At 37.7% G+C, this 14,598-nt stretch overlaps 1 non-coding gene across 1 annotated transcript; it reads right to left on the reverse strand.

The window, feature by feature from the left end:
• Positions 1 to 644: 644 nt before the first annotated feature.
• LOC141624428 (small nucleolar RNA R71) lies at positions 645 to 751 on the reverse strand. The gene has a single exon (XR_012534234.1). It is a non-coding gene; the product is annotated as a small nucleolar RNA R71 (small nucleolar RNA).
• Positions 752 to 14,598: the final 13,847 nt, after the last annotated feature.

A 14,598-nucleotide genomic window follows, 5' to 3' on the forward strand; every position in this document is an offset into this window, starting at 1 on the left:
TGCCTTGGGGAAGTAAAACTCCTCAAGGTTTGTACTAATTGTTTTCAAGTTGTTTGATATTTTGCATGTCTAGAAGATCACAAGGTAACTTGTTACCCATTGATCACGAAATTGAAAGGACTTTGACAACCAATAGAAGAATTGCTAGAAATATTGTGAGAGGTATTGGTGAGGTTATAGATATTCAACCAAATACTATTGAGTTCATCAACCCTTTTACAAGAGAAGGTGAGGAGAACCCAACACAAAATCAACCACACAATCACCCCACAATGCCTAAGTTTTCATCACATTCCGTACCAACCGAGGAGAACCTACCCAATGGAACTCCCACACCACAACACTTAACCGGAAATTTTATTGCAAAATCCGCATTTATCCAATTAGTCGAAAGAAGCCAATTTGGGGGGATGCCTAGTGAAAACCCTCATTCCCACATGGAGAATTTTTGAGACTATTGTGATGCGATTTCACAAACCGGAGTGACTCAAGACCAAATTCGATGAGTCTTATTTCCTTTTTCTCTAATTGGTACCGCGAAACAATGGTTGAAGAGCCTTGATAAGGCTACTCTTGGAATTGACTCTTGGTAGAAGTTGGCTCTAGCTTTCTACAAAAAATTCTACCCTCCGGAAAAGACTAACATGCTAAGAGCTCAAATTACGGGTTTTAAGCAAAGGGACGAAGAATATTTGTATGAAGCTTGGGAGCGATTCAAAGGAATTTGTCGCTCATGTCCACATCATGGACTTAGCGAGTGGTTCTTGGTACACCAATTTTGGAATGGTCTTTATGAAGACTCAAGAAACATTCTCAACATGGGATCAAATAGTGTGTTCACCAAAGTTGACGATAATCAAACTTGGAACAAGATTGAGGAAATGGCTGTCCATAATTCACAATATAGTAGACCTCTCAAGGCTACTAGAGGAGGAAAGCATGAAGTGGACTCTATTACTCAATTGGGTGCTCAACTTAGTGCTCATATTGATACCATCAATTTGAAGTTTGAGAAGACTATGGCTAAGCTTGAAGAAGCCTCAAAATCACCAAAGCATCATGTTAATGCCATGGTGGCATCTTCATCAATCCCAAGTGAGATATGTGAGAATTGTGGAACTTTGGGACATGACCAAAGTGAATGTAGGGGAACAAATGAGCAAGTGAATGCTTTTCAAGCATACAAAAGTGGTACCCCTTATTCCAACTATTACAATGAAAACAGCAAATTCCACCCAAATCTCTCATACAAAAGCCAAAATGTTCAAAACCCTCAACCAACATATACCTCACCTCCCTTGAGAAACCAAAATCAAAGACCCTTTTACAACCAAAACCAAGGTTATCAAAATCAAACTCCATACAATCAACAAAATGACCAAGGTTTTGATGTTCAAAAAGCGGTCCTCCAAATGCAAAAGAATCAACAAGAATTTTTCACTCAAATGCAAAAAGATAGCCAAGCAAAAGACATCACCATCAACAACATCCTAGCCCACACAAAAATTTTGGAAACTCAAATGACCCAACTAGCATCTTCAAGCTCTCAAAGACAAAAGGGGCAATTACCACCTCAAAGTAATCCCCCAAGACATGAAACGGTTAGTGTCATTCACTTGAGAAGTGGTACGAGGTATGAAGGGCCAAAGAAGCAAGTTGAGGATGAAGTTGTGGAAGCTAGTGACAAGGAGAGAGTTGTGCAAAACTCTAGGGAAGAAGAACCCACCAATCAAGAAGTTTCAAAGAAAAGTGAAGAAAAGGCCAAAGAGAAGGAGCCCATTGTGATTAGACTTCTATTCCTGAGTCGTCAAGCTAAGCCTAAGTTTGATGACCAACTTGGAAAATTCATGGAAATTGTGAAGAATTTGGAAGTCTCGATTCCTTTCACGGAATTGATCAATCACGTTCCGGCCTATGCAAAGTACATGAAAGACATCCTTACGAAGAAGAAATCAATCCGGAAGCTTGAGACTATTGCCTTCACTAAGGTGAGTAGTTCAATCCTTCAAGGGAGTTCACCTCCAAAACTCAAGGATCCGGGAAGTTTCTCCATTCCATGCACTATTGGTGACACTACAATCAACAAAGCTTTATGTGACCTTAGGGCAAGTGTTAGTGTCATGCCATATTCGGTTAGCAAGAGGCTAGGAATGGGAGAACTCAAATGTACCAACATCACGCTTCAAATGGCGGATATATCAACAAAGACACCTTTAGGGGTATGGGAGATGTTCCCGTGAGAATTGAAAAATTCTTCATCCCGGTGGATTTCGTTATTGTTGACATGGAAGAAGACTCCAACATTCCTATTATCTTAGGAAGACCTTTCTTGCACACCGCGGGAGCGGTGATCGATGTGAAGCATGGAGAACTCACCCTTGAAGTGGGAGATGAAACCATCACTTTCAATCTTGACAAGACCATGAGAGCTCCCCGATTGCATGAGCCATGTTTCATGGTTGATCACTATAGCCAAAAGGATGATAGGAAGAAGTTGGAATTTCAATGGAAAAAGAAAGTGGATGATGCTCCATCAAAAGAATAAGGAAATAGCAACAATGAGAGCTTGAAAAGCTCACCCATGACAAGTGAAGAAGATGGCCTCATTGGCCAAAACAAGAAAGAAGGAGAGTTGTCTCCATCAACTTAAGAAATTTTTAATGATCAAGTAGACGAAGTTTGCGGTCTTTGGGATGAAGAGTTTGAAGGAATATTCAATCCCTATATTGGTAATGCTATGAACCAAGACCATCATGGAGAACAACAAGTGCAAAAATCTATTGAGGACCTTTATCATGATAATGACCAAGCTTTCGACTACTTCTTCAAGGTGTTGAGTAACATCAACAACACCTTGAACATGCTCCCTTGACATCTCACATTGGATGAGAGTTTGGTGGAGTCCTCCCTAAACCACCATTTGTAAATATTCTTACTTCCTAACTTGCATTTCAATTATTACATTGCATTTTTGTCATTTTTGGATTTATATTTGTATGCCTTGATCAAGATATTCACCATTTTGAGAAAAGTGAGGGAGGGACTTATGATTTTATTGATGTGTAGTGCTTTACCTTATTGTGGGGATAGCAATTGCCTAGGCTATTCATGCCTTTGTAGTGCCCCTACAATGAAGAACAGGAGACTTGAAGAATGAAAATGACACGGGTGACGAAGTACCCACGGATGGACCTGAATCCGTGTGGTCAAGGAATAATCCGAGCGGCCAAATGGACAATCCACTCGTCCTGAAGAAACCCGAGCGTCCAAGTCACCTGACGCTCGTCTGGTAGAGCTGCAGAAAACAAAAACCTGGTCTGACAAAGAATTCGAGCGTCTCAGCTGAGAATCCGCTCATCTCATTCTGGACGGTCGTCCTTCACAAAAGACGCTGGTCTTTTTGCTGCAAAAATTTTGGGATTTTCTCTGTAAAGGAATCCGAGCGTCCACCCAGAAAGACGCTCGTCCCTCCACAAAGAATCCGCTCGTCTTTCCAGAAAGACGCTCGTCCTGTGGCATCTTTTCCTGAGCCAAACATTGAAGAATCTGAGCGTCCCGACACCTGGTCCGCTCGTCCTCCACTGCATTTTCAAATATAACGGGTGTTTTAAACCCTCTTCTCCCTTTCATTCTCATCTCTTCAACCTACAAACACTACCCAAAACCCCAAAACCCTCATCCTCTCCATCAACAAAATCAAATTTCCTCAACCAAACTCAACCAAATCAAATTTAAACTTCCTCACAACAAAAATTAATCACTCCTTTTGGAACAACAAGTGATTCAAACACCAAAATCTTCAACTTTTGAGTCGATTTTTAGGATACAAAGCAACATTCATTCATCCTAAATCGATTTGGGTATCACTAAAAATTGAAGATTTCAATCTTTCATTGGTGTAATCAAGCAAAGGAGAATGGCAAGAACTAAAGGAGGCAACAATGCACCCCAAAATAAGACACTTTCCAAAAGGCAACTAGCTCTTCAAGCAAAACAATTGTCAAAGGCTTTGGTAGTCCAAGAAGCATGGTTGGAGGTTCAACAAAAAGATTCCCCTATGGAAGCTACAACATCAACAACTCCGGTCATTGAACAATTATCCAATTATCCAGAGATAACTTTCAATTCCGACTCTCATAGGGAGAAATTCATTCTCTTTGCTAAGAAAACCATCATGCCTACTAAGTTTATTTGTGAAGATGCATTGTCAAAGTTGGGTGTTCTTGAACAAACCAAAACCTTCTTTGAGTCTATGAGATTGGGTAAATTGTTTACAATGAAAGAATTGACATACCCATCTCTCACCTTGGAATTTTTAAGTTCTTTGAAAGTCACAAGGGTGGAGACTCGAACCAACATCGAGTTTCGTCTTGAAAATGTTGATAGACGCATAACTCATGAATAATTGGGTAAGATATTAGGCCTTAGTGATAACCCGAAATATACAAATACTCCTATCAAGTATGACCCCGCTCCTCTTTGGATGGCAATTTCCGGAAAGAAATTCATACGCTTTCATGATTGTCGTGCTCTCTTAGTCCACCATCCGGTCATTTGAGTATGGCATAAGGTCATTGGGAATAATTTGATAGCTAGAAATGGCACAAATCATCTTACCAAGCTCGATTGTATTCTTCTTGAGTCGGCCTTGAACATTGGGAGGGAATTTACCAAGCCATACAATGCTCTAAGACTTTTGGTTGAACGATGGCTTAATGTCGATTGTGGCAAAGAAGGCACCGCCTTTATTGTCAATGGAGGACTAGTTACCCATTTGGCTAAGCATTTTAACCGGGATTTCAACAAAAACAACACTTATGTGCCGGTTAAAGGAGGCCATCTTGTTGATATGGACACCATGATTCACAAGTTCAAGTGGGTCAAACACGACACTCTTGACAACAAATATGGGTGGTTAACAAATCAAGCTAGATCCTTCACCTTGCCTTCCAAAATTTATCGATTGAATGTTCATCGACCGAACTACCTTCTCCCACTCTCCGAAGAGACCGAGTATATCATTCAACAACAGAGGGGCAAAATTGTCGAGCCCTCCTCCTCCGTTATCACCCCACCTTACCCATTTGAATACCGCGAGTTCAAACCCAAATATGTCGAAATGGGAAATGATTACTTGACTCTACTCATGAGGGAAATGCACAAGCAAGCTTACAATGATAGGGTGGATGCTTACAAGGCCCAATATCCTCCCCTCCTACATCTAGCTAGGCAAGGAATTCTTGATCCGTCTTGTCCTTTGCCTAGTTGGGCGGATAGGGAAGTATTCTTTCCTAGCATTCCTAGTGGTGGTAGATCGGGTGGAGAGGAGATGATTGTTGAAGAGGGTGGTGACCAAGAAGGATAAGAAGAAGAGTTTCAAGAAGAAGAAGTCCAAAAAGAGGAAGAGGAATGTGAGGAAGAACAAGCAAGTGAAAATGAGAGTGGACATGATTCCACATCTATGGAGGTTGATGATGCCTCAAGAGAGGAAGGTGATGATGATGATGATACGATGGGTGAGGATTAGCAAACTTTGGAGGCTCCTACATTCTTACACCTCCCTTATGGTTTGTCTACTTCTCTTGTTTTTATTTTATCTTGACCATTTTATTGGAGTCCTAGCAACATTGGAGGACTAACACCTTGGCTTCATTAAGGTGTTCATTATTATTGTTCCCGACTTGTAAAATCCAAAATGACAATCTTTAGTTTCATGCATTGCATTCCATGTGCATAAACTCCCTCGAAATTCATGATATTAGAAATAATATCTATTTTGGTTTGGGGAAGTCCATGAATATGCATTGGGAGGTAATTTAAATTATGCTCTCCACTATAACAAAAACACATGCATCATATAGTGTAGCTTAGTATAGTTTGCATTTAGTTTAAAAATCATGCATATTCATTGCATAATTTCCTATCGTATTGGCCATTGAGGACAATGCCCATACTAGTGTGGGGATGGGAAATTCTAACTTGACTTTTATACAAAATCCAAAAAAATCAAAAATTTCGAAAAATCACAAAAATATGTCTTTTAATTTCATAAAAACAAAACCCATAAAAATTTGAAAAATTGAAAAATCCAAAAACAAGTTCATTTCCTTTGTAGTATAGTCTTGTATATATTGTTTTGTATATATTGTGTTTGTTCATCCTTGTTCACATTAATTGACTACGCCACATCCGAGACATGAAGATATTGAAGACCGCATGGTATGATCTTTCCAATCTCCTTTTTCCTCTTTATGTTAATGAATATGTGGCTTTATTTTGATTGATGCGGTATAAACAATGTGAATTTAGGACTTGCATTTAGATTATTTGGCATACTAGTTGGTAGAAGCATATGCATTAGGATGTATATATGTTAGTTGCATCATGGCATATAGTTGCATTTAAGAATTTTTTTGTGAAACCATCTATTTGGGAAGCTTGACAAGTGTACATAAAGCCCTAGTAGATGTTTTTTCTTCTTAAGACTTTGCTTGTTAGAATACTTGTAAAACACCCTAGGATGTGTCATGCTAGTATCCTTTGACCCATGGATTAAGGCCTAGTCAAGAGTACCTTGTGGTGTGATAACTTCTTGGCTACCGTTTATTCCAAGGTGACCCTTGAAACCATGCAACCATCATTCATCCATGTTCTACCACATTTTGTCATCAAAGGGAATGGGCACAAAAATTGTTCAAAAATTTGAGTTCAAGAAATGAAATGAAATGTCAAAAAGTTTGCAAATGCATTAAAAGAAAAGAGGAGTAAGAAAAATGAAAGACTCCTATGCTTCAAATATAAATCACCCTCGTTACTAATTGGGGTGACTTTGAAAATGTTCAAAAGAAAATGCAAAAGTTGAAAGTTGTCAAGTATTGAAATGCGAAAAATCAAAAGAAATGGCAAAAAGAAAGTGTTCTCAAATGTCAAATGCCACAAGAAATTGGGGGGAAAAACAACAACAAAAGGAAAGTCCCAAATGAAACTCAATTACTATTGATCCCTTTATCCATCGTATCCATTTTTGTGCATGGTAGAGAGGGGACGACTCTTATTCTTGTCTAGGCAAGAAGGGGAATTCTGCGATCCTCCAGTATTTCTAACACCATATGGAGTCTATTCTTGACAAAAGCATTTAACGATTGAGGACAAAGGTACCCTAGCTTGACACAACTTGGAGGTGATTTATTGGTATCCTTATAGGCTTAGTATTTTAAAGAAACCATATCTATGAAGGAGTGTGTACCCTTGAATTGCTTCCCCTTTAGACAATTTCCGCCACTTAGTTGAGGAAAGTGGCTATTCTTTTTGTAGATGCATCCATTACTTTATTTTGTGTGCTTTAATGATTGGATGTGTCGCCATTTTGGCAAGACCCACCTTGCCTTGCAAGAAGGTATCCTACCTCATGGTTGTCTTGTTGTGAGTTGAAGGGGCGGAGTGAGACCCGCTAATTGTCTCATATCGGCAATATTAGTAGGATAGTTTAAATAAAGGTCCTAGTTCTGTCACCTCTTTACTCGGGACGAGCAAAGGTTCGGTTTGGGGATATTTGATGTGATCAATATTTGAGCATATTTAGTCCCCGAATTAGCCTCGTTCCTATGCTTTTTAGTGCATATCTGGGTCATTTACTATCTTTAGTCCTTTGTTTTGCATATTCTTTGAGGTTTTGTTTCCTTGGCAGGAGAGGAGTGCAAACCTTGCATTTTCATGGCAAAATAGAGCTAAATTGATCGAATCTAATGACCAAGCATCAAAGAGAAGACAAGACTAGAAGGCCTTTGTACATAATGTAGTAGATGGGCAATGATGAAGAAGATCCTTGCATCCCCGACAAAATCCCGGAGGATTGTTGGAAGAAGAAAAAAAGAAAAGAAGCTGGACTGGGATCCGAGCGTCTCACCCCTCGGGACGCCCGTCCAAAAGCTCTACAGGCCGCTCGTCCAAGCTGCCAGGCCGCTCGTCCAAAAGCTATACAATCCGCTCGTCCCAACCTTTTGGACGCTCGGATTGTCCTCCAGAGCAACACGTCCTCTTCTTTCTTCACTTGAGATGCGCATATTTTTGAAAGACTAGCTAAAAGGAGACCCACATCTTTTCTTGAGAGGAACGATTCCTCAAGGACTTAATCGTCATTTATGCCCTTAGTAACCCAAATTTGTGCACCTAATCCCCACTATAAATACCTCATTAGTCTAATTACATTATTATGTTCTTCTTATCAATCTTTAGTGTAGTTTATATTATTCTAATCTCTCTTTAATCTTGTAATAAACTTCTAATCAAGTATTAATACAAATCTCATTTCCTTAATTTCTCTATTGTTCATCTTTTATTTTGGGTAATTGAAGATTATTTGGGTTTATTGGGAGATTGACAACCTTCCATCAATCATCAAGTACTTCTATTATTCTTTGCATTATTATTTTGGAATCATCATTAGGTATAATTCTCTTAATCCCTTTTTAATTATTGTTAATCATCTTCATTTATTCATCATGTTTTGCTTTGTTAATATGATTGACAACCTTGTTAACATGTTAAACTTGATAATGAGTGAGTAGTTTCCTTAACTAGGGTTAATAGGGAATTAAGGCAAACCAATATGGGGGATGATTCATGCTTAATTTAATATGTTCACATAATTTATTTTCTTACTTGTTGTGATCTTAACTTATGCACATGTTATGTTTGATGAAATGCTAGCTTATGAATCCTTGCATTTTTTTACCCATCACTTACCTTTTCAATGAGACTTGTAAGACATAAACCAACTCGAGTCTCATTAGACCATGCATATAGTTGAGTAGGGAGGATTAAGTCGACTTGTGGGTGTTGTACAATCTAATCGATTCGGCTCCGGGACCCAAACCTTCCTAGGATTGTAAGATATAAATCAACTCGATCCCATCACAACAATAATTGCTTGCTTATAATTTGAGAATCTGTTTGTGTGATCAATTCCCATGAATCCCCTATAAACCTATGACACCCTAGTGCCTTTAAGCAATTGTTTACATCTCATTTTAGTCATCTTGCTTGTTTACTTTTATTGTTATTTAGTTTAGTGATCTTCTTATCTCAACCCAAACTATGACACCCCTAGACACCACTACTTGCAATCGAAAATCCTACATTAATACCCGTCCTTTGGGATCTGACCTTTACTTGCCTCTTTACTAGTAGTAGAGTTGTTTGTGAAGTTATAAATATTGTTTTGGTCTAGGTGCTCCTAACGACAAGTAACCGAAATCTAAGCTCAAAGCGGACCGACCACTGTTCCTTATTCTCACTTGTCTATAAATATACTCATTTTCATTTAACATACCCACTTCTCTTTTCTTTTTTTTTTTTTAAAAAAAAACAAAGCCAAGACAAAAACAAAAAAAAAACAAAACAAGTTTCCCATAATTACAAAGGATTTACGTTTTTAATTTTTTGTTGTTTTTCATTTTTAACTTTGATCTTTGTTTTGAAATACTGTTATTGGATGTTATTTTAACCACAAATCATTAATGATGTTACTGTAACAATGTGACAGTTAAAGAAGCGGAGAAAAGAGTAAAATTATGACAAAAGAATTTAACGCTTTGAATTCTCCACTCTGCGCAACAGTTATAACTGCTCTTAATCATGGGGAACATGCAACGTGGGTTACATCAATTTATACTCTTATTTTTAACTTTTCAAATCAGTTTTTAACTTTCTGAATATTCCAAAATAAATTAACAGTTTTTTATAGGAGTTAATTTTGAAAATTGTTTTTAACTGTGTGAATTAAAAAATGTAACTGCTTCTTATTCTCACTTGTCTATAAATATACTCATTTTCATTCAACATATGCACTTGTCTATAAATATACTCATTTTCATTCAACAATTTCAACCATAATCCCCTCCAATTTTCGGCACATATATATAAAATGGGAGGTCCATTTTATTTTGTCATTTGTCAATTGTGATATATGTGACATGTTACTTGACATATGAAATTGTAATGTATTTTTAACATATTAAAAATCAACATACTCATAAAATATGTCATATACAAAATCGACTAATAATTCGTAATTACTTGTACCAAAACGGTTTATCAAATTATAAATTACAACGTCATGTATTTATAATAAATTATTCACTCAATTTTAATTTCAATTGTTTCGCAAACAATAATTTTATCTAAGTAATAAAAAAATTTGATTACTTAGACCATATCTAATTTAATCGAATTACAATAGGACACGTTAACTTTACTCACAAAATCATCCGTCAATTTTAAGCAATTTAATTAACTCGTATAGGTATACGATTAATTAAATAATCAATTAAGAGTATTTCCCAATAAGTATGACCTAAGGGGATCAACTGATCACCACCGTCGCACGACAGTAATGTCAAACTCTAGTCAGCCAATCATTATCGATATGTGTGGACCAGTTGACTGTAAAATATTCCATCCCACATGTATTCTTAAAATGAGATTTAAACATGTGATCATCATGATCGACAGTTGTGATCGCATTATTGTCGGAGGACACATATTCCAACAAGCGTAAGGTAGGAAGTATGGTTCATGGTTGTCCGGAGACTTCCACTCACTACCTTTTTATTCAACTTTGTTGATGATGATAGCGTTTGAATTTGTCAATCCTTCAAGAGTAGAAGGAGAATTCTCATAACATTAATGACCGGATACCTTAGGAATTGATGTTGTGGGTGCCAAATTTCCACAAGTAGCTTCATGTGCAAGTTTCTTTTTGAGCTTTTCCACCAAGTATCCTTTGTATGATGTCTTGACCTTTTGGAGGAGATCCACCATATCGTCGTCAACAATCATAGGTTTCATAGTGTGTGTAAAGTAGTCTTCATGGGCGATAAGGAAAGAACATTCTTCTTCATGATAAGATATCTCAAATTTCTCAAGGATAGGCTCCTCAAGGAGGGCAACCTCATACATTTCCATTTCCCTACCCCATGAGTTCTTGCAAAGCACGATTTTATCATCATAGCTATCTTCATAAGAATCATAGATGGGCGCTTCATTCAACTCTTTCTCCAACATCTCAAAGTTCACATCAAAAGACACACCCTCATACTCACAAAGGCTAAGAGTACTTGGCTTACTCAACCTCATATCTTCCTCATAAAATACCACACTTTCATACTCACAAGAGTTTTTAGAGATTGGCTCTTCCCACTTCTCATTTTCTATGTCAAAGGTTACTACTTCAAATTCACATTTATACCAATCGTTGGTTGGCGCAGTGGTAGCATGGGGCTGCGCTTGGTAGGGAGGTTTGCGGATCGATCCCCCACAATTGCGATTGGGAGGGGTTTAAATACCGTAATCCTTGGACACGCCCCGAAATCCGGATTAGTCAGCCCAATGTGGTTTGGATTACCGGATGGTTTAGACCAAAAAAAAAATTCACATTCATGATCAATGTCCAAGGAAGGGTGGGGGGTGGTTTCTTGGGTTGCCTTTATTTGGGCAATTTGAATCTCCAACTCCTCACCTTGGGTAACAATTCCTTGAAGAACATTGTCCCTCTTTTGGCTTTCCTCTAACATTTGTTTGAAGAAGTTTTGTTGATCTCCCATCATTTGGAGAATCATATTTTGAATGGGTTTATCTTCTTGTTGTGGGTATGTGTGAAAGTGCTCATATTGTGGCATTTGGAATTGATTGTAAAGTGAGTTTTGGGTAGGTGGTTGTTGTGGATAATGGATGTGGTGGTTTCGGTGGGAAAAATTGGAGTAGTAGTTAGGATTTTCATTGTATGAGTAGTAAGGTAGGTTTGTGTTGAATTGCTTCTCAAACTCCCCATACCCATAGTCATACTCAAAAGATCCACCACATACTCCATGTATCAATTCTTGGGCCATCGTAGCTAAGACAAGTAAACAACTACAACCAAGGAAACTACACAAAAACGGTAAGAACAATCCTTGAGGAACAAGTTCCTCAAGGTGAAAGCAAAATCAAAATAGACAAACAAGTAAGAACTTAATCACATAGAACCATCCCCGGCAACGGCGCCATTTTGATGGATTAGATGTCGCCGGGTCTCCCAATCAAACACATTTATAATACTAAACAAACAACTAGTTAGTGGTAAATCGAGGTCGATCTATGGGACGGTGTGCTTTTGGTTCTAAGTCTATCTATCTCTATTTATGCTAGTGTCACAATTTGTTTGGGTTTGTAGTTGTGTCCTAGACTAATGCAAGCAATAAAGTAAAGCAAACAATGAACTAAGAAATGTAAACAAATGACTAAAAGCACTAGGATGTCATGGGGTCATAGGGGATTCATGGTGTTGATCATACAAACATGATTACAAAGTTGCAAGCAATTAATGTTGTAAAGGAACCGAGTTGGTTTATGTCTTACGGTTCATAGGAAGAGTTGGGTCCCGAAGCCGAATCGATTAGATTGTACAACACCTACAAGTCGACTTAATTTTCTCCTATTCAACTTCTATGCTGATGTGAACATTATTTGCGCACATTTAGTCCCCTAATTGAGCCTATTTTGCATACTTTTATAACATTTCATTACCATTTTATCCGTCAAATCCTTCCTATTTGCTTTCCTAGTGCATTTTACATGTTTTGTAGGAAAGAAGATAATAAGGCGGAAATTCCCGTCTTTCGTGCATATTTGGAAGCTTATTGACGATATTTGATGGACTAAGTATGAAGAGGAAGCAAGAATGATGACCAAGGAAGAATAAATAAAGAGTATATGGAGGAATCTTAGGCTTAAAAGCAAAAAGAAAGGGAATAGCAGCTCAACCCGCCCGCGGTCGAAACTATCGGAGCGGGATACGTGAACCCGCTCGGGTCGATTTCAACCCGCTCGGGTTGAAGCTCGAGACGCTGGATTTCGCTCGGGACGGGCGTATTCCTGGACAGGGGGATTTTCCTTGCTACGTGAACTACAAATCAGCCCGTCTTCACCCTTGGGCGCCTGATTTCTTCACATCACGAGATTTTCATTCTTCAAGCATCGATAAGAGAAGCCCTTCTCTCGGATAATCCCGGAGGCTCCTTGCTCAACTTAAAAGTGTAATTACTAGTTTAGCCCTTAGTTAACCCTAATGCATCCTCCCTAATTTCCACTATAAATACCCCATTTGTAATAATCAAACCATCAAGTTTTATTAGATTAGAATCAAGTTTTCATTAGGTTAATTCAATCCTTCTTTAGATTAGATTAGGAGTAGATTAGAATAGATTATCATTTAATCTTTCCACAAATTACACATTAATCTTTCCTTTAATCATTGTTCAAGTTTACTATTGAGGAATTCAAGTTTATTATTGGGTAATTAGAAGATTATTGGGTTTATTGGGAGATTGACAACCTTCCATCAATCATCAAGTTCTTCTATTATTCTTTGCATTATTATTTTGGAATCTCCATAGGTATAATTCTCTTAATCCTTGTTTTAATTATTGTTAATCTTTCTTACTTGTTCATCATGTTTGGCTTTGTTAGTATGATTGACAACCTTATTAACATGTTAAACTTGACCATGAGTGAGTAGTTACTTAGCTAGGATTAGTGGGTAATTAGGGGAAACCAACATGGGGAATGATTCATGCTTAAATTAATATTCTTCCATGATTTATTTGCTTGCTTGTTTTGATCTCAACTCATGCACATGTTATGTTTGATGAAATGCTAAGCCTATGAATCCTTGCATTTACTACCATCTCTTATCTTTTCAATGAGACTTGTAAGACATAAACCAACTCGAGTCTCATTAGACCATGCATGTTGTTGAGTAGGGAAGATTAAGTCGACTTGTAGGTGTTGTACAATCTAATCGATTCGGCTCCGGGACCCAAACTTTCCTAGGATTGTAAGATATAACCCAACTCAATCCATCACAACAATAATTGCTTGCTTATAATTTGAGAACATGTTTGTATGATCAATTCCCATGAATCCCCTATGACCCCATGATATCCTAGCATTTTTAATCTATTGTTTACATCTTTCCTTTTGTTGCTTGTTTATTGCATCTATTAGATTAGAATCATCATCCCATTATAATTGTGACAACCCCAAGCACAACCATAATTAGATTGAATAATTTGAGTAACCACCGTCCCATGGATCGACCTCGACTTACTGCTAACTAGTTGTTTGTTGAGTATTATAAATGTGTTTGATTGGGTGAGTGACGACATCGTCCACATCAAAATGGCGCCGTTGCCGGGGACGGTGTTGTTTATTTGAATTGTTCTTTTGTCTAGTTTTAGTTGTGCTTCTTTTTCTTGAATTTTATTGTACTTGTTCTATTTCACATGTTCAACATGTCTACATTCACTTTTTGGCAACATGAAAATGAGTCTTTTGATAAGTACATTGCAAGATTTGAAGATTATATGACTCATGCTTGGCATCATGGTTTTACTATTTCAAATTATGAAGCATGTTGTGTTGTTTATAATGGCATGAACCTTGAAACCCGCAACTTGGCATTTCACTTGAGTGGTGGTAGGATATGTGAGATGAGTTGTGAAGAATTTTGGGAATTTGTTGAGTTCATGACCACCCATTGTCTTAAGCAAATTATACATG

This window comes from Silene latifolia, chromosome X (genome assembly GCF_048544455.1).
Source record: "Silene latifolia isolate original U9 population chromosome X, ASM4854445v1, whole genome shotgun sequence".
Taxonomy (NCBI): Eukaryota; Viridiplantae; Streptophyta; class Magnoliopsida; order Caryophyllales; family Caryophyllaceae; genus Silene; species Silene latifolia.